Here is a 26,193-nt window from a genome sequence, read left to right as displayed (position 1 = left end):
ATTTAGATGCGGGGGGTGCCCGATTTTAGTCTTGCCTAGGGCAGCACAAAACCAAAATACACCACTGCACGAAGCGCATATTTCTATTCTGGGACTGTTGCCAATACCCTGAGTGCTAGCTGCTACCTTCATATCTATACCTATATTTATATTTATGTTGTGTAATACCATTTTAGTAGTCTATATAATTTTACCTGCGCTCACTTTATCATTATTTTTAAAAAAACTATTTAAAAATAATGTAACTATGTAACTATTTTACATTCCAGCTCAAACTCTGTCTCCTACAGTGGTTTAGTGGTTAGAACCCAGAACTTACAGCACTTGGGTCAGGGGTTCTAATCCCAGTCATGGCTGCAGCTGTCTGCATCCCAGTTTGCATGCTGTTTCTGCCAACACTCCAAAGACATGCTGTTGGGTTAATCAGGCCTAGAATATGTCTGAGTTACTGGTCTTAGATTGTAAGCTCCTTGACATTTGTCAATGCCCAAAATATGGAGATCAATTTCCAGGGTTCTGCCAGTGCCAGGAATATTGATCAATCAATTAAGATTTTGGCTACTGACTAGAAAGTGGAAAGGGAGTGAATCTTACCTGCGTCCTGTTCTTCTGACAAGTTTGAAACTTTCAATTTTCCTTCTGTTTATATTTTATTACAACTTTATTTATGTTCTCTAAGGCTACATTCACACTAGCTTTGTCAGCAGGCATCAGGCAGGCGTTTGGGAAGCGTTTTATTCTATGGAATACCTTGAACCTCTGCTATGTACCTCAATGTATCTAGGAATTGGACATTATTATTATTATTACTATACAGTATTTATATAGCGCCAAAGGGTATGCTCAGCGCTGTACAGTAGCAGGGGGACATAACATGAGACAAGACAGTAACAGTACACTACACGTGGGGTTCGAGGGCCCTGCTATTTCGAGCTTACAATCTAGGAGGGAGGGGAGGGTGGCACAGGAGGAGATGGCTGTGGGGGATGGAATGGTGGGTGGAATAAAGGAGGTTGGTTGTGAGGTGAGGTCGGGTGTTAGGAGAGGTTGGGGTAGGCTTCCCTGAAGAGGAGGGTTTTCAGGGTGCGCCTGAAGGTGAGGAGGGTGGGTGACATTCTGATGGATTGGGTAGGGAGTTCCAGAGGATGGGGGAAGTCCTAGAGAAGTCCTGCAATCGGGCATGGGAGGAGGAGACCAGGGAGCTAGAAAGCAGGAGGTCCTGTGAGGAGCGGAGGGCACGGGTAGGGTAGTATCTGGGTATCAGGTCAGTTATGTAGTTCGGGGCAGTATTCTGAATGGCTTTGTAGGTCAGGGTTAGCAGCTTGAACTTGATGCGTTGGGCAATTGGGAGCCAGTGAAGGGAGTGGCAGAGGGGGGAGGCAGATGTGGAGCGCTTGGTGAGGTGGATGAGTCTGGCCGCTGAGTTTAGGATCGACTGGAGTGGGGATAGCGTTCGTTTGGGAAGGCCGGTGAGAAGGGAATTGCAATAGTCCAGGCGTGAGATGATGAGGGAGTGTACCAGTTGTTTGGTGGTGTCAGGGGTGAGGAATGCGCGTATCTTGGAGATGTTGCGGAGGTGGAGCCTGCAAGATCTAGATAGCAGTTGGATGTGGGGTAGGAAGGAGATGTCGGAGTCCAGGGTGACACCCAGGACTTTGGCGTGTGGGGTGGGAGAGATTTTCAACTGAAAATACAATTATTAGTAATGTTTCCCCTGCAAATGAGGATCAGCTCCTTGGTCGAGAACAGCGATCTCTCCATGTCCAGATGTGGTCTGGAGTTCCACAAAAGAACAATTCACAAAGCCAAAAATAGACTTGCAAATTACCACTAAACTCTCCTAACTACACTCCCATCCACTAACACTTCCCACTACCACTTCCGGGTGTGCGCGAACGTCCTCCTGCAAATGTGATGACATATTTCCGGTATGAGAGCTGCTCTAGTGCCTCCTCCAACAGTCGTCTTGGTGTTTATTTGTGCACCATAGCAATTTTCTATGCGGCTCCATTGTGTATATGACATTCGCAAATATATGTTTGCAGTTCTATTGTATATATGGCATTGGTGAATATATGTTTGCAGTTCTATTGTGGATTTGGCATTGGTGAATGTATATTTGTAGCTCTACTGTGTATATGACATTGGTGAATGTATATTTGCAGCTCTACTGTGTATATGACATTGGTGAATATATGTTTGCAGCTCTATTGTGTATATGACATTGGAGAATATATGTTTGCCGGTAAAGGCCCATTAGTCAACATAAATTGGGGTCCTAATTTATTACTGTTAAGAGGATTGTAGAAAAAGAATAGCCAGCTGCACATTGAACACGATCTATTCATTGGTACATAACATGGTCTTTTGGTGCAATAGGGGGCTTTTGGTTTGTTAGTTTGGACATACTTGCAAATGTGCACTCTAACAAGCTAGATTTGGGCATATTATATAGCTTGCAAAATATAAGTGTCAGGGGTGGTAGTATATTGAACTTGAACATGAATTAACCCCCCCAAAAAATATAGTCCAAACGTTTATTGATCAAATACATATTCCACATTTATTTGGACAGCAGCAACAAGTAGGTAGTCAATATCTGGGTGGGAAAAAAAAGCAGGATTGAGATTGATGTTGCTAAAATAGAACGGTCCTGCTCATAAGAGCTTACAATCTAAAATATTATACTTCTAATGAACTGTACACAAAACCTTTCACAGGTTACAGCAGGAAACAAACAGTTAATATGAATCACGTAGTAGGCTTATCTATCCACAAAACAGGCTGCAGATCAAAATATCAATATAAAAATACATACGTGCCAAAATAAAACATCTCCCACCTCCCCAAATCCCCCACACATACATTTCTCATCAGGTTTGTCTGAAAACTGCATTTCAGTCTAAAAGAGCAAGCAAACTATAGCCAAGTGCAGATTTGGAAGAGCAGAGCAATTGATATGTGTTAGGATTACAATGCAAAGATAATAAACACACAATCATTGTACAATAACACACAAACACACCCTAGAAGGAAAAAAATGCAAAACATTTACAACCCACATCAAAACACAGCGTGAGTGAGGTCTGGGGCAATTCACCACAATATCTCTTCCTCTCCAAACCAGACTTGCAGAAAATAACCTGGCCTCTTCCAAGGAAAAAACACCCACTACTGCAAGTAGCCAAGGACCAATGGAGCTGGTGTGTATTGATTTTTTGTGTCTGGAACCCGATACAAGTGGATGGGGGAATGTCTTAGTAGTGACAGATCACTTTACAAGATATCCTCAGTGATTCCCTGCAAAGAACCAGCAAGTATCTACTGTGTCAAAAGTGGTAGTAGAAAAGTTCTTTGTGCACTATGGACTTCCGCAGAGAATCCACTCAGATCAGGGCAGAGTCTTTGAAAGTAAAATGATTAAGGCATTATTGACCTTATTAGCAATTAAAAAGTCCAGAACCACCCTCAAGATGACCCTCTGCCAGAACGTTGTTGCCGTTGGAGAAGAAGCAACACTGGAGTCAACACATCGCTGCAGTGGTACACTCCTATAACAGTACTGAGAATGATACCACAGGATTTTCCCCCCTATCATCTGATGTATGGGCGGGAGGCCAAGTTGCCCATGGACTTGGCCTTTGGCACTGCTCCTGATCACTTAACCCTTTTATCACATCAGGGGTATGTTGAAAGACTGAAATATCAGTTGGAGTCTGATTATGAAGAAGCTAGTCGAGCCTCTCAATTAGCAGGACAAAGAAATAAAAAACGTTACAACAGCAAAGTGAAACTCCAAGATTTACAACCCAGATATCAAGTGTTATTAAGAAACCTGGGGGTCCCAGGGAAACAAAAAACTGCAGCTTGCTGGAAATCTCAACCATTCATTGTCTGTCGAAAGTTACCAAATCTACCTGTTTATCACCTGTTGATTCGCTCAGAGGGAAAGAAGGGCCCAGTCAAGTCATGGCATCGCAATCATCACCTGCCTTTATCTGATGCTGTGCAGGTCCCAATCCAGCAGGGACTTGGGCTCACAGATCTCCCTTATCCCTTCCTCAGCCTATCCCAGTCTCAGAGGAGGAGGGGAACGAAGAGGAAGAGGGGATGGAAATGAGAATAGACTGGCAATCACTTCTAACTGTTATAAAAGACGACCTTTTAGCATCTGCCCCTGCCTCGAGTTCAGCTGTCCCTTCTACAAGTTTCCATCTGGAAATTCCATCTTCTTTGGAGACAACCCCTACAAGACTTGCTGAGCCCACTTCTTTGTCAAGCTTCAATATTGGAGCCTTCCTTTTCTCTGAATTTAAAATTGTACAACTATATATAGACCATGGCAACCTTTTGAGCATAGTGTGAAAATTGAAACTGAGAGTGCCAGTTACATAAAAAATAATGCCAACTTTGCACACTCAGTCATGAAAAGGAAAAGCCAAATTTTAAAAAGTGTTGTAAAGGACCAACTCCTGCACATTTATTCCTCAAATCAGCCCAATTCCTGTACCTTCACACCTCAAACCAGCCCCAATTACTGTACATTCACAACTCAGTTCACCACAATTTCTGCACGTTCACCCATCAGATCACCCCAATTCCTACACCTTCAAACCTCAAATCAGTCACAATCAGTCACAATTCCTGCACTTTCACACCACCCCTCAGATTAGCCCCAATTCCTGCACATTCACCCCTCAAATCACCCCAATTCCTACACCTTCTCATCTTTGTTCACCCCATTTCCTGCACCTTCACACCTCAAGTCAGCCACAATTCCTGCACCTTCACATCTTAGTTCACCCCAATTCCTGCACCTTCACACCTGAGTTCACCCCATTTCCTGCACCATATCAGCCGTAATTCCTACACTTTCACGCCTCAGATCAGCCTAATTCCTGCACCCACTTTTACATCTCAGTCCACCCCAATTTTAGTACCGTCACACCTTAGATCAGCCCAATTCCTGCACCTTCACCCCTCCGATCACCCCAACTCTGGCACCTTCACACCTCAGATCACCCCAATTCCTGCACCTTCACACCTCGGTTCACCCCATTTCCTGCATCATATCAGCCATAATTCCTACACTTTCACACCTCAGATCAGCCTAATTCTTGCACCCACTTTCCCACCTCAGTTCACCCCAATTCTAGCACCTTCACCCCTCAGTTCATCCCAATTCCTGCACCTTCTCCCTCAGTTCACCCCAATTCCCGCATTTTCACACCTCAGATCAGCCTTAATTCCTACACTTTCACACCTCAGATCACCCCAATTCCTGAACCTTCACATGTCAAATCAGCCCCAATTCCTGCACCTTCACACCTCAAATCAGCCACAATTCCTTCACACCTCAGTTCACTCCCAATTCCTGCACCTTTACACCTCAGATCAGCCTCAATTCCTGCACCTTTAGCCCCAATTCCTGGTGGTCATTTTAATGATCTGTGAAGATCATAATCAGGTGGCTAGCACCTTCCAAGAAGGCTACTTTGATCGCCAGAAGTTCTCTATTTCCCACATCATAATATATTTTAGCTTGGCTTTGTTTACTAGAACACAAGGCTACTGGATGAAGCAGAGCCTTTGGGCCCTGCAGTTGAGAGAGCACAGCTCCTGTCACAACCTAAGATACATCCACCTCCAGGACAAAGGGGAGTGCTGGTTCCAGATGTTTCAACACAGGAGCAGAGGTGAACCGGGCTTTTAATTGTTCAAATGCTGTTTGTGCTTCCTGGCTCCAGAGGAAACATGTATGCTTGTGAGTGACTTGGGTAATAGGGGCAATGATGGTTGAAAAGTCTTTGATAAACTTCCAGTAGAAGTTGGCAAAGCCTTCGAATCTTTGGACCCCTTTCCTGTCAGAAGGTGCAAGCCAATCCAAGATTTCTGAGATTTTCAGAGGGTTCGTGGAAATCCCCTCAGTGGAGATTATGAGCCCCAAGAACTGGATAGACTGCTTCTCAAATTCACACTTTTCCGCCTTTGCATCCAATGGTCTCATTAGAGCCCAAGTGGGGCCGAGAAAATCAGGATATCATCCAAGTAGATGATCAAGAAGAGATCAAGGTATTCTCTGAAGATATCATTTACAAAGTGTTGGACGTTGCAATGGCATTACTTAGTTCAAAAGGCATCACAAGGTACTTGAAGTGTCCGAAGCATGTTCGGAAGGCAGTTTTTCATTCATCGCCTTCCCTAATGTGAACTAAATTGTAGGCCCCTCGTAAGTCCAATTTAGTGAATACTTGGGCTGTCTGAAACCTCTGAAAACTCAGGAACAAGAGGAAGTGGATACCGATTTTTGATGGTAATTTTGTTGAACTCTCTGTAATCAACACAGTGTCTGAGAGTCTGATCTTTATTTTCAACAAAGAAGATACCCGCCCAGACAGGTGAGGAAGAGGGGTGGATGAATCCTTATAAAACCATATATTTATTAAAATCTATGCAGTTACAAACATTCAGTGTAAAAAATGCCTGTAACCACTTCCAAAATGGCTGATGTCACACTTCCAGCATATGCAATTGCGTCAATAATGTGTCTGACTCCACTTCCAGTCTCATCATCAAGACTTCTTAAGAGGATATCATCATAGATTTTAATAAATATATGGTTTTATAGGGATTTTATGCACTATGGCCTCTGTATGATATCTCTTTCATGGGAACCCTGAATTGAAGCTAGATTGAGTTAAGAAAGGGATTGTTGAAAGTGGAGGAATTTGGTGGAAAATGATTTGAAAGGCACCAATCTGGTAAGGTGCATGGAGTGGTCCTGTGCCCTGCCTGCATTTTGAATGTTCTTTCTGCCTGGAAACTTAGAAAAGTCCATGGCGGCCAAAAAGCATCCCTTTACGTCAAAAGCAGTTTTAGAACAGCGATAGTAAATCAGAACCACTTGCAGAATTGAGTGATAATGATTTGTGGGAAAATTCGTCATCAGACACTGAAAACGATTTTGCGACTTTGCTCAGCGATGTGCGAATTTGCCTCTGTATTTCAAATTTCAGTGTTTTTGGTTTGATTATATTATTGAATTAAATTTATTATTATTATATTATTATTTTTTATGATTATTTATTAAATTATAATTTATGACTTCGTGTTTCAAGTTTTATCATACCCGGGATGTTTAATAGACTCTTTTTCGGATAGATTTCAGTGAGTTATTCCTAAAAATTACAGCCTACAATAAAAAACTACATATTTCCATGCAAAAAAATGGTACCGCTTTCAGCACAAAAAAACGGAAAGAATCATACCGCCAAGGAGGTTAAATAAATGAAATACAATCATATTCTTATATTGTTTTACTGTAAGACCAGTATTATGAAGTAAACACACCCATGGGTCCATTGTTAAACTTTCTCCTTCAATTTCTAATATTTGTTGTACTATCTTCTGCCAGTATTCCTGTATCTTGGGACATTTCTGCCATATATGTGAAAGAGGGTATAATGTACCCTCTTTCCCACATCCCGTGCAACAGAGTTAAACATTCTTTGGGTGATACTTATGTACTCTACTCGGCGTATCATACATCTTGGCAGGGGCAGACTGACAACTCATGGGGCCCCCAGGCAATAGGGGATCATGGGGCCCCTGTGTCCTTGCCCACACCCAAAAAAGCCTATGAAAAAGGCAAGGAAAGGTACCAGGGGCATCTCATGGGGCCCCCTACTGACCCCGGGCCCTCGGGCAGTGCCCGAGTGCTCAAATGGTCAGTCCGCCCCTGGTCAGGAGGTTATAATTCATCTCTACTGTGTTGATATCAATTGCCCCATTTGCAATTCTAAATATTTTCTTTTTCTGTTGTTCATTCAGCTATGTCCTAATTCATTTTCCCATCTTTCCATATATAATGGAAAAACCAGCTCCGATATACAATATTTTTGTGTTCCTTCTAAATTCATTAATTGTTCTAATGGGTGCAAATTTTCAATGGCTCTTAGGGCTGTGGAAGTGCTGTAACAAAATGTTTAAGTTGGTGATATCTCCATTCATCCATCACATAAAACATGTCCCTTTTGTTTTTCAACTCCTGAAAAGAACATATTTCTCCTTTTTCCATAATACCATTCAAACGGGTATTCCTATCTTTTATCCACATCACTGATATGTTCCCCATCCCTAGTGTAAAATATTTTGTTCCTACTAGTGGTATTAGTGGTGAATTATATCCCAATCCCATCTGTTTATATACTAAATCCGATATACGTAATACATTCCGTGTTAAAGTGCTTGTATGCTCCGCTATTAAATGGCATTGTTGTGGAATCTATATAATCTTATCTAGGGCGTGGTCTGCCGGTATCGGGAATGGCCGCCTAAGCTCGGAGCTCCCGGAGGCCGGAGACAGCTTCAGTCCCTGCACGAAGGATCGGGTGAGCGGAGGGCTTGCAGACATGGGGAAAACAGACTGGAACACCTCTGGATCCCGGTCACGATCTCCTCGGGCCCCTAATCAACAGCAGGGCAGACACATTAAGGAGCTCTTCCGCTCCCAGCAGAGGGATAGGCCGCAGGCATCTCCCTCTCCTTCTTCCTCACCCCCTCCCTCTGCAGTTGCATCCGCTGCTAGCTCTCAGAGCACAGCCTCTAACACAGTGCCAGACTCTTTCCCCCAGCATGATCTCTCCTCAGCCACTCATACATATTCACTGAGAGATCCTCATGCTGTGGCAGACGACATAAAGGTCATGTTCGCCACTGCCCTAAATGACCTACGTGATGACCTTCACTCCTTGAGCACTAGATTAGAGGGGGTGGAGCTCTCCTCCAAACAAAATATGGACGCCATAGTTGATATACAGCAGATGACAGTGTTACACGGTTCAAACATCCATGAATTTTAACAGACATATCGAGGATCTAGATAAACGTGGACGCAGACATAATAACAGACTCCGCGGCCTGCCAGAATCAGTGGAACAAAACGATATTCACAGAACGGTGGTGGCCATCTTTAATGACCTCCTAGGCCATCTGCCTGCGACTCCAATTGACTTGGAACATGCACACAGAGCGCCTCGTCCCAGGGGCAGAGATGAGGATCCATCCATAGATATTATATGCTGCCTAGTTAGTTTCCCGCTTAAAGAGGACATCGTCAGATGCGCCAGAGACAGAGGACGTCGCCTATATCGGGGGGGGGGGGGGCAGAAATACATCTATTCCAGAATTTATCCAATCTGACCCTACAACAAAGGTGGGAACTTTGCCCTTTACTGGACTCACTCCGCTCCCACAACATACCCTACAGGTGGCGATTTCTCTTCTGCCTCTCTGCATAAGCAAACGGGCGCAATGTCAATCTGTGAGTTCTTGAAGATTTACCTAATTTCTGCGCTTCTCTGGATATACCACTGATCGACCTTCCTGACTGGTACAGAACCTTGTGGATGGCATCGGCCCCAGACACCAGACTGGAGGCTAGTGCAATGAAATGGCAAGGTCCACTTTCTCATCGACGCCGCTCTGTCCCCATGACACCTCCAAAACCTCCCGAAAGAGGCTCCACTGCCATCTCCAGTCCAACGGCCTCTCCTGCGCACCGAAGGCCCCGACATGATGCTTAGGCGCCTTGGACTCCCATTTGTTCCTGGCCCTTTCTCCCACAATGCAATACCAGCCTACTACCGGCTCCAATTCTGTATACTTCACCTTCGCTTTATTTCAAGAGCACCCAGCGTTTCATTGCTCCAGCCATTGTGGGCATAGGATTTCCCACTCTGGAATCTCTTACGCACCTGTTCCGGGCTGGACCACTGGACACTCTGCCACATACGCATTTGCATGCCTACAGATGCCACTAGGCCCCATCCCGCAACCCTCGTCTCCCACATGGCGGCCTGTCTGTCACGGTTTGTCTCGTTCTGCCTCCCCTCTCTGAAGATCATTTCCTGAATCTGCCTCTGACACCTCAGACTGTAGTTTCTGGTCCTACATCCGGGCCTCCACTTTCAAGAGGTGCTTTCCACATTTCCCCTTTCAAGTCCATCTACATCTCAACTTCGGGAAGGGCCTCTGGAAGATCCCAGTCCTTTTGCTCCATCCTCCCATTTGATCCAGGACTCAGTCTTGATGCACCCGAGGTTATCCTACTGTCCCTGTGAGGGTCCCCAGGCCCATATTGTTCGCACTGCTCTCACTTCACCTCGAACTGTCCACCAAAATCCACCTGCAGGACTCATCAGATATTCCTTATTGTTTAATGGGACGAAGCTGGGGTATTGGGCTGTCTTCGGGTGGGGGGATGGGGAGGTAGGGGAATCTATTGATTGTGGGAGGGGGAAGGTTTTGGGGGGGTTGCTGTTGTTATTACTGTATCATGATTTTTAATCTGTGAGCGAGCATCACCTCAATAAGCTTTCTGGATGATAGTCCCCTGCTGGGTTTGTCACCTCCTCTCCCGCTTTTGTATCGTCATCCACTCCTTTTTTAGGACTGGTGCACCGTCTCCTTCGCTCCTTTATGGCACCCAAGATGTTGTCCGCCTCTTCCCTTACCTCTTCTCCCAGACTTACATGAGGTGTTGCTCGACTCCCTTGATGCTTCTGGAGCCCTAGTTGGTCCATTTTCTGGTTTATCTTCATCTCGTTTGTACTGTGTTATATATTGGTTGCTGGCGCCCTAGTTGGTCATTGTTTGTAGGCCTCTGGTCAATTGTTATTTGTGCTGTTACTGTTATGTTTTCCATTTACATTGCTTCCGGTAGCTTGTAGTACTGCCCACCCCCTCATGAAGTGAGCCTGGAATACTCACATTGGCCTTATATAGTATTCCAACATTGCACGATCCTATCACTCGGGATGCTCCCAACCATTTTTTTTTTCTTCAACGTATTACTATTTCTGTTTGCGCAGGTCACGAATCAGTCTCTACCCAACTCACTCTTACATAGGTAACATCCTCTCGCACTTCTCCGCTGTGTTTAGTGGCCGGATATCCATTCTCCACACTGCACGTACCCCCTTTACACTTCACTCACACTCCCCGAGGAATCACGAGTCGTCTGTTCCTCCAGGGACGGATTGCGAGATTGCCTCATTTGTCTGGCCTTAGTAGTTCCCCGTACTGTTTGACCTTCCTTTGCCCTTCCTCTCCAATCCTAACTTTTTTCTCTTCATCAGAGTTCACCGGCTGGTGGGCTCCCCCATTTTGGTTCTACGCCCACCTCGTTCCCCACACAGTAGGCTCCAAGAGCTTTTACTGACTTTTTCCGGCGACCGCTATTGTTTCTCTCCTGTTTCTTTACTCCTGTTTTCTCTTCTTCTGTTTTTTTTCTTTCTTTGTTCCTCCCACCTTTCAGTGGACTAGTGGGTCTACTCCTCACGCCGGTTATTACTTTTTCTTATCTATTTACTTTCTTCTCCTTGGTCTTTATACCCCTTCCCCCCCCCCTTTTTTTTTCTTTCTCTCTTCCCTCCTCTCCCCAACCCTTCCCCGCTTCCCTGACCTTCAGTGCTCCTTCCCACCAGGCTTACTTCACACAAAACCTTGGACATGCCCTCCTCTAACTCTATGTCGGGACAGTTGTCCTTAAAAGTCCTTTCGCTCAATGTTAAAGGTTTAAACACACCTGAAAAACACTCCATCCTGCTTTCTTACCTGTACAAACAAAGCGGATGTCCTCTTTCTCCAAGAAACACACTTCCATCAAGACTCCATTCCCAAGCTCTTTAATTATCGCTTTCCAACAGTCTTTCATGCCTCCAATCCCTTGGCCAAATCTAAGGGTGTAGCCATCTTGATCGCAAGACGTCTCCCTTTGACTGTGACGGACTCTCTTCCGGATCCTGAAGGTAGATATTTGTTCCTAAAAGGCGCGCTTGTCAATAGGCCCATTACGCTCGCTAATCTCTATGCTCCTAATACCAAGCAGGTCTTCTTTGTATGCTCGATCACTGCTTCTCTTGCCACCTTTCAGTCAGGTATGCTGATATTGGGGGGAGATTTGAATGTCCCTTTATGCCCATTGTTGGACTCCTCTTCAAGAAGTTTCTTCTTGCCATGCAAAGCTCTTAGGCAGATTCGCACGCAACTACAAGATATGCAACTACACAACTCATGGCGAATCCTCTACCCTAAAGTTAAGGACTACACATCCTTTTCTCCACCGCACAATAAATACTCCAGGATAGATTACTTCTTTTTATCGCAAGCGGATCTTCCACTCCTCCACGCCGCCTCTATAGAACCGATGGTTCTCTCTGATCACCATCCCATAACCATGATGCTGCGGTTCCCCGAAAAACACTCAAGCTCTAAATTCTGGTGCTTGGACACCTCTCTTCTTTGGGACCTAGCTACTGAAACAGAGATCCGTTCCAAACTGACTGAGTACTTTTCAACGAACCGTACTCCAGACACCTCCTCTCTCACGCAATGGGAAGCTCATAAATGCGTCATCCATGGAACCCTCATAGCTATAGCCACGAGACATAAACGGGAAAGACAAGAGCGTATAAAACATCTTACAGACAGAATTCAATTCTTAGAAAAAGCTCATAAACACACTCAAGCCGCGTTGACACTGACTGAATTTACGAATACTCGCTTGCAACTCCTAACCGAATTGGGAAAGGCAGCCAAACGTAGATACATTTTATCTCAGAAATTATACTACGAATTCGCAAATAAAAACGGGAAATTCTTGGCCAGAGCTCTCCGTGCAAAACAGGCGAGTATGACAGTCCACAAAATTAGAGGTTCGGATGGTGCCGTAGCTACTTCCAATGCCGATATCCCCTCTCATTTTGAGCAGTTTTATAACTCTATAAGGAGGTTGTATAAGCAACCTCCCTCCTGAACGTCCCCCACCGGAAACCGACAAACCCAGAGCCTCTCTGATCTCCGACTTCCTTCATCTTTATAGCCCCACTGCTCTTTCTGAGGATACGGCTCAATCCTTGGAAAAAGATTTAGCTTCGGATGAATTGGAGCGCGCTGTCAAACAAATGAAACCCGGTAAGAGCCCAGGCCCTGACGGTTTTTCAGTAGCCTACTATAAATCTTTTTTAGACATCCTGAGTGATCCCTTTCTCTCAGCTTTCAATACTTTCTCTTCTTCTCCCCAGTCACGTCATCGACTTATAGAGGCGCACATCACAGTCATTCCCAAAGGTAATAAGGATCCTTCACTGGAACTAAGAGATAGGAAGAAGGGTCAGCCGCACACCGGAGGATAGTTGAATATAGTGTATATTTATTGTTCCATAGGACACACAGAATTGGTTATGATTAAGCACGAGATTGTGTGAAACGCATTAACAGGTCCTGTATTCATGTCCTGGTGTTTTGTGTGTCCTATGGATCAATATATATACACTATATTCATCTATCCTCCGGTGTGCGGCTGACCCTTCTTCCTATCTCTTAGTTCCAGTGAAGGGAACTTTTAAGGTGTCAGCATACCAAGACATTTTGTGTGCGGCTGACCCTTCTTCCTATTGCATTGTGTGTGCTGGCGAGCCAGAGCCTGCACCTGTTGTGGATTGATTTGGATTGTTTGCCTGAGCAGTATACCTTTGTTCTTTGGACTGGAACTAAGAGGCCAAGCCAAACCCCTAACAAACAACCCCACACCATAATCCCTCCTCCACCAAACTTTACACTTGGCACAATGCAGTCAGGAAAGTACCTATCTCCTGGCAACTGCCAAACCCAGGCACGTCCATTGGATTGCCAGACGTTATTCGTCACTCCAGAGAACACCTCTCCACTGCTTTACAGTCCAGTGACAGCATACTTTACACCACTGCATCCAACGCATCACTTGGTGATGTAAGGCTTGGATACAGCTGCTCGGCCACAGAAACTAGGTGATTTTTCATGAAGCTCTCTCTGTTGTTGTGCTAATCTGAAGGCCACATGAAGTGTGGGAGGTCTTTAGCTATTGACTCTCCAGACACTTGGCAATTTCTGCGCACTGTGCTCTTCAGCATGCGTTGTCCCCGCTCTATAATTTTACATGGCCTACCACTTCGTGGCTGAGTTGCTGTTGTTCCCAGTTGCTTCCACTTTCTTTTAATACCACTAACAGTTCACCTTGGAATATTTAGTAGCAAGGAAATTCACGGATGGACTTTTTGCACAGGTGGCAACCTATCACGGTACCACACTTGAATTCACTGAGCTCCTGACAGTGACCCATTCTTTCACAAACTTTTGTAGAAGCAGTCTGCATGCCTAGGTGATTTTATATACCTGTGGTCATGGAGGCAATTGGAACACCTGAATCCAATGATTTGGAGGGGTGTCCCAATACCTTTGGCAATATAGAGTGTGTGTGTGTGTGTGTGTGTGTGTTCTGTATGTGTGTGAGTATGTGCAGAGGTGGCTGTAGGCTTTGTGAGGCCCCACTCACACCCATAATGGGGAAAAAAATTCAAGAGATAAAAATTGATGGGTAAGGTAACCATTGGCAGTTCAGAAGTGGGGCTAACAATTTAGGTGTTCTGTAACCCTTAACACTCTCTCCTCTGGTTTAGGTGGGGGTGGATGGAGCGTGGAAAAAAGTCAGTTGCAGGTTTGCAGCTTCTCATAGTTGACAGAGCAAATGGAGTACATCCCAACCGCAGGCTGAGACATGAGATGCCAACCTCCGCACTACTGTGACATCACTAACCCCTCATCTGCCGCACTGATAATGCTATCCTGTGGGAACGCCCCTCCTTGTAGACCCAGCATGTCCTGTGGATGAGAGGGGTGACGTGCGTTGATGCAAAATCACTCCAATCCTATTGATTCTTGCTGGTGACTGACCATGGATGTCCCTTAGGCAGGCCATATATGATTAATTTTTTTCATTCAACCAGCAGTTGAACAAAAAAAATGAACTGACTCCCCCATCCACTCATGTGGGGCATTGTTCCCGCTGTGCTATTGTATTCTGTCATGTAGAGCCTTCCCTGCCAGCAAAATACAATGATAAGTGATTTTTAGCAGTGGCACTGATTACTCTGGAAAAACCTGACAGGCTGGTTGTACACAATAGATCATATGAACCTGGATCAAAATTCAGCCAAATTCAATCCACATATGGCTAGCTTTACACATATGGCCCTTAACACAATGGGGAAGATTTCTCCATCCAGTTTGCTTTTGTGCCCACTGGCTGATCAAAAAAAAAAAACATCCATGTATGGCTAGCCTTTCACTTGTGTTTCACTTATGATTATGTGTTCCATATGTCTTGATCAAAGTGTTATTTTTATTTCTTCAACAGGTGACTATTGCTGTGTAGTTTGCAGCTGTTTTAACAAAGTTCATCTTCACTGTAGGCTCGAGCAAAGTGTTAGTTCTCTGTCTTTATTTTGTTTAGGTTTACTGTATGCATCTTTTGTGAGGAGGCATTAATATTGTCTCCTCACTGCATATTTAACCCCCTAAAATCCTGAATCACCATGCTACAACTGCATGGTGAATGCATAACATTTGATAGACGCTACTGCCTGTCGAGTGCAATAGTCTGTATACATTTTGCCCCCGTCTGCTGTCTTTGCAGCTAAAGGGGGAACAGTTGGGGGGCACAAGCAGAAGCCCCCCCCCCCGTACCCTCCCAGGAAAAAATTACCTATGGCCAATAGGTTACACAAGTCATACACAAGTCGATTCTGGACTCCTCGTGTTCCCCATGTGTTCCTGTAAGCACAACATTGCACTGCTGTAGGATACACTTGCATTCCAGTGCTGTAAGTGGCCGTTACTAGTATTCCATGTTCTGCTTGCCTGTAAGACCAGAACTCCAGTGTTGTAAATACTTCTGCTTTCCCAGATCATCATTTCTGTGCATTTCAGTTATCAGGTCAGCCATAGCCTGCACAAGTGTGCTCTTTGAGCACACCACCATTTACTGTACAGGATGTATGGAGGGTCAACAATGCCAACCATATGTGACAGCCCACTTCATAACAGACAGCTTAGAAGCTTAGAATTTACTAAGTAGTTGAGAATTCAGTGCATGAAATTGGAGAACTGGGATGACATACAGGTTGAATACAGGTTGTGCACAAACACGACTGAAGGGACACCGCACACTGAAAGCACAGACCAGGTATGAAGAGGCGGGTTGCTGCTTCCACGTTGCTCCTCCCTGGCCATGCCTCTCTGACCCATTTCACCATGCCCACAGCGCTTTGTTATTGAGCTGTGCTTCAGTGTCTCTGTGGTTTCTGTGCATCTCCTCTGGAGCTGGAATGAGTTCCTTTATGCCTGCAGCTGCAAGCCGCGTGAGATGCTGGGGGTTTCCACGGGGGCACTTTGAGCAGCACTCTAAGCACTTCAGTACTGGTCAATGTAAATACAGGTTGTATTGCACATATGGACTAAATTCCAATGGTAAGGGTACAAATGTAGTGGAGTAAAAATGGTGAAAGGAAATTAAAAAAAAAAAAAATCTAGTGGTGGGAGAAAGAAGGCGAAGGAAAGTGATCAAGATAAGGAAACTAAAGAGTGGGATTCTGAATGGCTCACTGGGGATACAGTTGGTATGAGGCTAACATGCAAATAAAATTACTTAAGTGGGAATAAAAGTATAAAATGCATGGTACCAAATGCAAAGTTATTCTAAATCAATGAACTGCTATTGCTGGTGACTGACGCGGAGATCATAATTGGAAAGCTTGCTAGACAAAAGTTTTGATTAAGATAATGAATTATGAAGACAGTGTTTCATCCATCTTACAGCCTTAGTAATTGAATTAAGTAATGGGCAAGCTTTGTCATATTTTGTCTTTAATTTTAGTTTAATATCCATATATTTATATTATAATAGTTTCAAGATTTTTTTTTTTTGCACAGATCTTGTTTTGTACGTTGAATACACACAAAGTGGACATGCAGAAGCTTCTTGGTGGTCAGATCGGCCTGGAAGACTTTATCTTTGCACATGTTAGAGGAGAGACAAAAGAGGTGGAAATCACAAAGACGGAAGATGCCCTGGGTCTTACAATTACAGACAATGGAGCTGGATATGCATTTATAAAGGTGACTTTAGATTAAGAAGAATCGTTTTTTACTACATTTTAAGTAGTGAATAAAATAATGTTATGTCACATGCTTTTGAAATGAAAACAGTTCTGATACTATACTTCAACATAAAATGATCTCCCCCTACCAAGTTTGACAAGACCAACAGCACTAAATCCCCCCTATATCCTCTCTCTCAGTAGAAATAACTAGAATACATGAAAAATCAATGATCAGGCTACTGGTTCCATAAAGCTTGAACCTCTGTAAACATTTTGTCCCTTTAGAACTCCTGTAAAACAAAGTTGGTATCAACCAACCAGTATATCCAAATATGTCTCCTCTTTTTGCCCCAGTTGCTTCAGGGTTTGAAATAGACCAGGAACCATACTGCACATTTAGTGGATGTGCTGTAAAACCCCAGCACCTTTGCTCAGAAACTACCATCTCATCAACACATTCTCAAATTTAGTGTACAGAAAAACACAGCGGAAGCAGTATTTTTTCAAGATATTGAATCAAAACTATGAGATTTTATCATTAAGCCAATTATTTTGTTAAGATTTTTAAACGTAGCAAACAAAATGATCATCAATGCATGGTAAACCTCCTCCTTAGATTTTTTGGAAGTAATAATAGGAAGCCCTGGCATGGAAATTGGTAGCACAAAAATGGATATCACCCAGCCCTCCCTCAGTAACAGAGTGGAAAATTCAGGTTAACAATGTAATCTCCAGAGAAAAACTAATATTTCAACACAGCAACTGTATAAGAAAATTTGAAACTATATGGGATTCCTGGCTGGCAACACCTGATTTGGCTCAACTCCATATGATAGCAAATAGATTGTTCTCTCTATAAATATGTGGGTCCCTTTTGTTGTATGGTATAACAGCTGAAATTTACAAGTTTGCGGAAAGACACGTGCAGCTAGATACTATTGGAAGGAGTAACAGACTTGAGTCAACTTGTGATGGTTTAATAGTTTTCTTGTCGTAGGACATATGTTCATAAGGTGTATACAAAATTACCCCTTTTTCTTTTGTATGTGTTACTTACTAATTGCTGATTTATCACTGTATGACCAGTGTCCTTTTGATTTGTTTGTAGTTTGTTGCATACAAGTTGTGTGTTTGTTTGCTAAAAAAAAAGCTAAATGTTCAAAAAACAAATAAAAAAAGATCTGATATAAATAAAAAAAAAAATAGGAAGCCTGTCCTAACAGACAGACAGACATAAAAAATCCCTGAAAACATGGTAACAAACTTTGATACTCTAGGGTTCTCAAAGCAGACTCGTACAAACAGTGCTATGCTAGAGCATGGATTCAGAACTCACATTTTCTGAGAGAGGTGGTTTTAGGGGGCTGGGGAGTACAATCTCCCCACCTTTATTTCTCCTCCTTTTTTTTTTCACTATCCCTCCTCCTAACACCCCTCCTTTTTTTTCTTGTATGCCACCCAAGGCTGACTGACAAGGGCCTAGGCTCCTCCACACTTAAAGTGCAACTTTCAGCCTTGTCAGCTCTAACATGCATCAAGTGGGCACTAAACCCTTTAAGTAAGCCAATTCTTGAAGACTTACGTTAAAATAAGACCGCCAAGAATACCTTCCTTTCCAAGCTATAAGAATTGCAGTACTTGAGCAGGTTCTGGTGACAAAAAGGTTTGTTCATAGAAGCCTTTTTTTGTAACAAAAAAGAACAGCCTTGCTACTTCTGGAGAACAACCCTGGTCTAATAACTACCCCCGCTCAACCTCTAAGCCATCAGATGTAAATTCTCAGTAGACAGATGGAAAGCCTGGCACAACCATTGATACTGCTTTAATGATGCAAAGAGACAGTAAAGAATGTACAAGAATGTACAAGAATCTTGAACATTATTCATCTAGACAGCACAAAAATGGATATCGCCCAGTACCTGATCCTGGACCAGACATAGAGTTGTACCTTTGGATGCATTTCTGCTGCTCTTAGATGAAAGGCCCCCCTTGTATCTGTTTGGTAACTGGTTTATTCTGTGATGCCACTGCTTCCTATTCATTGAGTCCAGCTTGTTTCCAAATAGATTCGGACTGTCATATGGAATTTTTCTTCAATTTGATGTAGAAGCTGGGTCTGCCAATTAGGGTTTTAACCACAGTGCTGTCGTATACACGATTTAAGACAGCATAGCACTGGCTGAGCACCTGATGCTATCCAATGATTAACCCCTTCGTGCCTAAGGGTAAAACAAATCTTAATGCCTAAGCACAATTTTGCAACGTTGACAGTAAACACTGTTAGTAAACCGTACATATCATCATCATTACTTTGTACATCCAGGTGAATTATACCTTGTTTTTTTCAGGGAAAATTGGGCTTTCATTTGGTGGTAAATAGTAATGGATATCTCCTGATTTTTTTTTTTATCAAAGGAAAAGTGGCCCAAAATAGTAAAACAAAATATATTTTTTAAAGTTAGCTGTGTGGTTTTTGTTACTACCATAGCCTACCACCTAAGAACAACCCAAAATAAATTTTCCAGCTCTTGACGATTGCAGTGATACCATATATGCATATGTTATTTGTTGTTTGTACCTGTAGCACAGCCCAAAAACAATAGTGAGCTTTTGTTATTTAACCAAAAACACACTGACACTAACTGACAGCAATAAAAAAAAGATAATCCTGACCTTTGACCCTGACATTTAGACCTTGACCTTTGACCCTGGCCTTGACCCAAACACTTGACCCTGGCACTGAACTAGATCAAACCTTGATCTAGGTATTTTTACTTTATTTTTTATTTTATTTTTAAATATTTGTTTATTTATTTTTTAACAAACTTTTTTTTTTGTATGCAAGGAGTTAGAGAGATATAATGTATCTCTCCTCCATTCACAGAGCAAAAAAAAAAAACAAGGGGGACAGGCTGTACAGTGACTGATCACTGTTGATAGCCAATCAGAGGCTATCACAGCGATCATGTGACCCGGAATCGGGAGTCATGTGTTCCAATCATTAGAATGGAACCCGGGGCTCCCAGTGACACCCCAGTCTTTCTGCTTCCAGCAAAAAGATAAGTATGCAAATATGCAGCCCCAAAAATAAAAGCCCAGTTCTGTGAGTCCGCATATTTGTGTGCTGTTGGCGCCAAGGGGTTAAGCAACAAAATTGCCTGCTAATTTTAGCTCTTGAAGGGCTGGTATTATTTTGTCCCAATCTGTCATACAGAAGTTCTCTCTTCACATTATATGCCCAGCTGGCAATTGCTCTTCCAATGGTAACTGCAGGCATCCCCAGATGACACATAAGCACTTTTTCAGGCCTAGGTCTATTTTTATTATCTACAGTATCCCTAAATATCTGCATAATATGCAAAGTAGCATGTCTAGCCAGTCTCATCAGTGAAACATCTACCAGGGAAGGAGACCTGAGTGGATTACATTTTGATTGTTTTAAGGGGTATAACTTATTCAAGCTGTTATTTACCACAAGGTTTCCTCTTCTATGAACTCCTAAATTTCCTGTTATTAGAAGATGATCTGTGTCAATTTCTGAAATCCTCTCAGTGATGTTGTCAAGGTCCTACCTTTTCCCTGAGGTTATGTTACTCCATGTGCTGGCGTCCATTTTGGATTCTACTGTGCATGATGGGAATCCTTTTTATGCCTTCAGGTCTCTGAGGTCCACCCCCCAGAGGGGCGTGGCTGATGACAGATAAGCCTGTGGCCCGCACATGCTCTTTGCACTTGTGTCTTGTGTCTTTGTGTTACTATTACTCTGTTCTGACTCTCGTGACTCTCCTGGTATTCTGATTCGGCTTGTGACTTGACTATTCTTTGTATTCTCCTTTGATCTGACCCTCTGTTGCTGAACCCGGCTTGTGACCTGTGATTCTCGTCTGCTGTCCTGTACTGTTTTGTCCTGTTGTTGTTGACCCCGGCTTGTCTGACTACTCTTTTGTTTCTTCCACCAGCTACACGCCATTGGCGGCGGCCATTACCGCAGCTGAGGTGTCTCGGGGGCCGCGACCTGGTTCCTGGCTGCGTCAAGTCCATCCCCACCATCAGGGGCCCTGGTGAAGGGCAGCCTGGGACTTAGACTCCGCGCCCTGAGGGACTTCGGTCTGTGAGTGGTGGTTGTCGTCAGCCAGTGCGTTACATTGTTAGGCCTGCCTGTCCGTTCCTCGGCTCCTGCCCTGACATTACACAAGTGCCATGAACCCTGATGGTGCAGGCACGCCTTCGCTCCCTACGCTAGTCGCCAGACTCGATCAACAGGATCACCTGTTGGATCAGTTCGCTCAGGCGCTGCAAACTCTGCTTGCACGCACTGCACACCTTGCTCCTGGTGCTATTAGGCCGGTAGTCACTCCGGTGGTCTCTCCCGCTGCTTCTCCGCCTATTGCGTCCACCACCTCGGTGGCTGCATCAGCGGCACCCAGAGGTATGACTGGCTCTGCCCCTCTTCCACAGCGCTTTGGGGGTGAGCCGAGTCAGTGTCGTGGGTTCCTCAACCAGGTGGGTATTTATTTTGAATTAATACCCCACTCCTTCACGTCTGAGAGGTCAAAGGTTGGGTTCCTAATTTCACTACTCTCAGACAAGGCCTTGGCCTGGGCAAATCCCTTATGGGAGAGGAACGACCCGGTGATTCAAGATTTTTCCGGTTTTGTCGATGCCTTCCGTAGGGTATTCGATGTACCGGCTCGTTCCGCCTCGGCGGCCAAGCTGCTCATGACCATGCATCAGGGTTCACGGACTGTGGCCGAGTACGCCATAGAGTTTCGTACCCTGGCGGCAAAGGTCGGTTGGAACAATGAGGCTTTGGTGGCTGCGTTTTCCCATGGTCTTTCTGACACACTGAAGGACGAGATTGCAGCTAAGGAACTGCCTGTGGTGTTGGAGGAGCTCATCTCTTTCCTGATCCTGATTGACACCAGGCTCAGGGAGAGGCCTTCACTCAAGGAACGCCTGCGGAGGCCTTCCAATCGACTGGCACCTGCGTTTTCTGTCCCACCCGTTCCTCCCTCTCCTCCCACGCCTCCTGGGGATGGATTGTCTGGTGGTGAGCCCATGCAGCTGGGGTTTGCTCGCCTTTCCGAGGGGGAGCGGGCCGCTCGGCGTCGGGAGGGTCGCTGCCTGTACTGTGGTCTTGGTGGGCACTTTCGGCACTCCTGTCCGGTCCGTCCGGGAAACGCTCGCACCTGAGATCCTGTCGGGGACAGATCTTGGGTGGAGTCTCCTTGTCTCCGGTGTTCCGCAGAGATAAGCCACTGATCACTGTTGTCCTCTCTTGGGCGGAGGGCTCGGTGACGGCCCAGGCGTTGGTAGATTCTGGGGCCAGCGGGTTGTTTATGGACAGCTCGTTTGCTGCCCAGCACTCCATTCCCCTGCAGGCTCGAGTTACCCCATTGGTTCTCGAGGCGATAGATGGCAGGCCCCTGCAACCACCGCAGGTTACCCACGAGACTGTGCCAGTGGAAGTAGCTATTGGGGCTGTCCACAGGGAGTTGGCCTGTTTCCAGGTGATTTCTTCTCCGCACTATTCGGTGGTTTTGGGGTATCCCTGGCTCCAGATGCACAATCCAACCTTCAATTGGCAAACAGCCGAGATTCTCTCGTGGTCTCCACAGTGTGGGGCCGGGTGCATCCGTGGGCCAGTTAAGGTGTTGTGTGCCTCCTCGGACTCTGCGTTGCCCTCTGATTATGGGGAGTACCAGGACGTGTTTGATAAGGTACGCGCTGGTGCCTTACCTGCTCATCGTCCTTACGACTGCGCCATATCCTTGCAACCCGGTGCCACTCCTCCGCGTGGCAGGGTGTATCCTCTCTCGGTTGCGGAGAATAAGGCCATGGAGGAATACGTTGCGGATGCGCTTTCCCGGGGGCACATTCGTAAGTCTACTTCCCCAGCAGGAGCGGGCTTTTTCTTTGTAAAGAAGAAGGGTGGTGAGTTGAGGCCTTGCATTGATTATAGGGGTCTTAATCGAATCACCACTAAGAATGCCTACCCGATTCCCTTGATTACTGAGTTATTCGACCGCCTTAAGGGGGCAACAGTCTTTACCAAACTTGACCTTAGGGCGGCGTACAACCTCGTACGGATCAAACAGGGGGATGAGTGGAAGACCGCGTTTAACACCAGAACCGGTCACTATGAATACCTGGTGATGCCCTTCGGGTTGTGTAACGCGCCCGCAGTTTTTCAGGAATTCATAAATGATGTCCTTCGTGACTTGTTGCAGCAGTGCGTGGTAGTTTACTTGGATGACATCCTGGTTTACTCTGCCTCCATGGAGTCCCATATCCAGGATGTCAAGCAGGTGCTGCAACGATTACGTGAGAACGAACTTTTTTGTAAACTTGAGAAGTGCGAATTCCATCGATCTCAAGTTGCCTTTTTAGGCTGCATCATTTCTGCGGAGGGATTCTCCATGGACCCTCAGAAGGTTTCGGCGGTTCTGCAGTGGCCTCGTCCCAATGGTCTTCGGCCCATTCAGCGCTTTTTGGGTTTTGCCAACTACTATCGGAAGTTCATCCGGAACTTCTCCACGCTGGCAAAGCCTCTCTCAGACCTAACCAAGAAGGGCAGTAATCCTCACGAGTGGCCACCCGAGGCCATTGTAGCGTTCGAGGCTCTGAAATCCGCCTTCGCGTCGGCTCCGATACTGTCTCATCCCAATCCTGGATTGCCCTTCGTCCTTGAGGTTGATGCATCCGAGACAGGAGTAGGCGCTCTCCTGTCTCAACGTCGGTCGCCCGATGGACCCCTACTTCCCTGTGGGTTCTACTCCAGGAAGCTTTCCTCTGCAGAGTGCAACTACCAGATTGGAGATAGGGAGTTGTTGGCAATCATTCTGGCTCTCAAGGAATGGAGGCACCTGCTTGAGGGCTCCGCGGTTCCGGTCCTCATTCTTACCGATCATAAGAACCTGACTTATCTTTCGGAGGCCAAAAGATTGACACCCCGCCAGGCCAAATGGGCTCTGTTCTTGTCACGCTTCAACTATGTGGTTTCATATTTGCCTGGTTCCAAGAATGTCAGGGCTGATGCGTTATCACGGCAATACTCTGAGTTGTCCAGGGAAGACTCTGAGCCAATCTCAGTTATTCCTCCAGATCAGATCCTGGCTGCCATTCGCAGCAGTCTGACCTCTCCTCTTGGGGAGCAGATTTTGGCGGCTCAATCTGATGCTCCCCCCGGGAAGCCAGAGGGTAGATGTTTTGTACCCGAGGGATTGCGCACCCGCCTGCTGCGTACCTACCATAACGCCAAAACTGCCGGGCATCCGGGGAAGAACCAGCTGTGTTGGGTCGTTTCTCGCTTATTCTGGTGGCCAACCCTCCGTGCCGACATTGCCTCTTATGTAGCGGCATGTTCGATCTGTGCCCAGAATAAGTCTCCACGGCATCTCCCTTTGGGTCTTCTGCAACCCATTCCCAATGGGGAGCGTCCTTGGTCACACCTAGGTATGGACTTTATTGTAGACCTCCCGGTGTCTCGGGGTCATACGGTCATCCTCATGATCGTCGATCGGTTTTCCAAGATGTGCCATTGCATTCCACTCAGGAAATTACCAACAGCGCAAGAACTGGCCACGGTCTTTTCCAGGGAGATTTTTCGCCTGCATGGGTTGCCTAAGGTGATTGTCTCGGACCGCGGGAGTCAGTTCGTGTCCAGATTCTGCTCCCAGTTGGGTATTAGTCTCTCCTTTTCCTCAGCCTACCACCCGCAGTCCAATGGGGCTGCGGAGCGTTCCAATCAGGCCTTAGAACAATTCCTTCGATGTTATATTTCAGACCATCAGGACGATTGGGCCGATCTCCTGCCTTGGGCAGAGTTTGCCAGGAACTCGGCGGTCAACTCCTCCTCCGGGATGTTGCCCTTCATGGCCAATTATGGGTTCCAACCCGTAGTATTACCTGAGAGGTTCTCACCACAGGACATTCCGGCTGTGGAGAACCATCTTGCTGCCCTGCGTTCTTCATGGGGGCAGATCCAGAGGGCCTTGAGGGACTCAGCTCAGCGCCAAAAGTTCCAGGCTGATCGCAGACGGTTGCCCGCTCCTTCATACCAGGTCGGCGATCGGGTGTGGTTGTCTACTCGCAACCTCAATCTTCGGGTGCCCACACCCAAACTAGCTCCCCGTTTTGTCGGTCCTTTCCGCATTCTCCGCAAAGTGAATCCGGTGGCCTATGCCCTTGCCCTTCCGTCTGGGATGCGGATCTCCAATATCTTTCATGTTTCCCTGTTGAAACCTCTGATCTGCAATCGCTTCACTACCTCTCTGCCTCGGCCCCGTCCTGTCCGGGTTAACGGTCATGAGGAGTATGAGGTGAGCCGGATCCTGGACTCTCGATTGGTGCGCGGTCGATTACAGTTCCTGGTTCATTGGCGCGGTTATGGTCCTGAGGAGCGTTCCTGGGTTCCTTCCGCGGATGTCCATGCTCCTGCCCTCCTCCGTGCTTTTCATACCCGCTTTCCTCAGAAACCTTTTGTTGAGCCACGGAGGGGGAGGGGCCCTTGAGGAGGAGGTACTGTCAAGGTCCTACCTTTTCCCTGAGGTTATGTTACTCCATGTGCTGGCGTCCATCTTGGATTCTGCTGTGCATGATGGGAATCCTTTTTATGCCTTCAGGTCTCTGAGGTCCACCCCCCAGAGGGGCGTGGCTGATGACAGATAAGCCTGTGGCCCGCACATGCTCTTTGCACTTGTGTCTTGTGTCTTTGTGTTACTATTACTCTGTTCTGACTCTCGTGACTCTCCTGGTATTCTGATTCGGCTTGTGACTTGACTATTCTTTGTATTCTCCTTTGATCTGACCCTCTGTTGCTGAACCCGGCTTGTGACCTGTGATTCTCGTCTGCTGTCCTGTACTGTTTTGTCCTGTTGTTGTTGACCCCGGCTTGTCTGACTACTTTTTTGTTTCTTCCACCAGCTACACGCCATTGGCGGCGGCCATTACCGCAGCTGAGGTGTCTCGGGGGCCGCGACCTGGTTCCTGGCTGCGTCAAGTCCATCCCCACCAAAAGGGGCCCTGGTGAAGGGCAGCCTGGGACTTAGAGGGACTTCGGTCTGTGAGTGGTGGTTGTCGTCAGCCAGTGCGTTACATTGTTAGGCCTGCCTGTCCGTTCCTCGGCTCCTGCCCTGACATTACACAAGTGCCATGAACCCTGATGGTGCAGGCACGCCTTCGCTCCCTACGCTAGTCGCCAGACTCGATCAAC

Source organism: Staurois parvus, unplaced genomic scaffold (genome assembly GCF_062004578.1).
Source record: "Staurois parvus isolate SC_StPar_1 unplaced genomic scaffold, SC_StPar_1.0 ptg000659l, whole genome shotgun sequence".
Lineage (NCBI taxonomy): Eukaryota > Metazoa > Chordata > Amphibia > Anura > Ranidae > Staurois > Staurois parvus.
Note: the sequence above shows the minus strand (reverse complement) of the source record.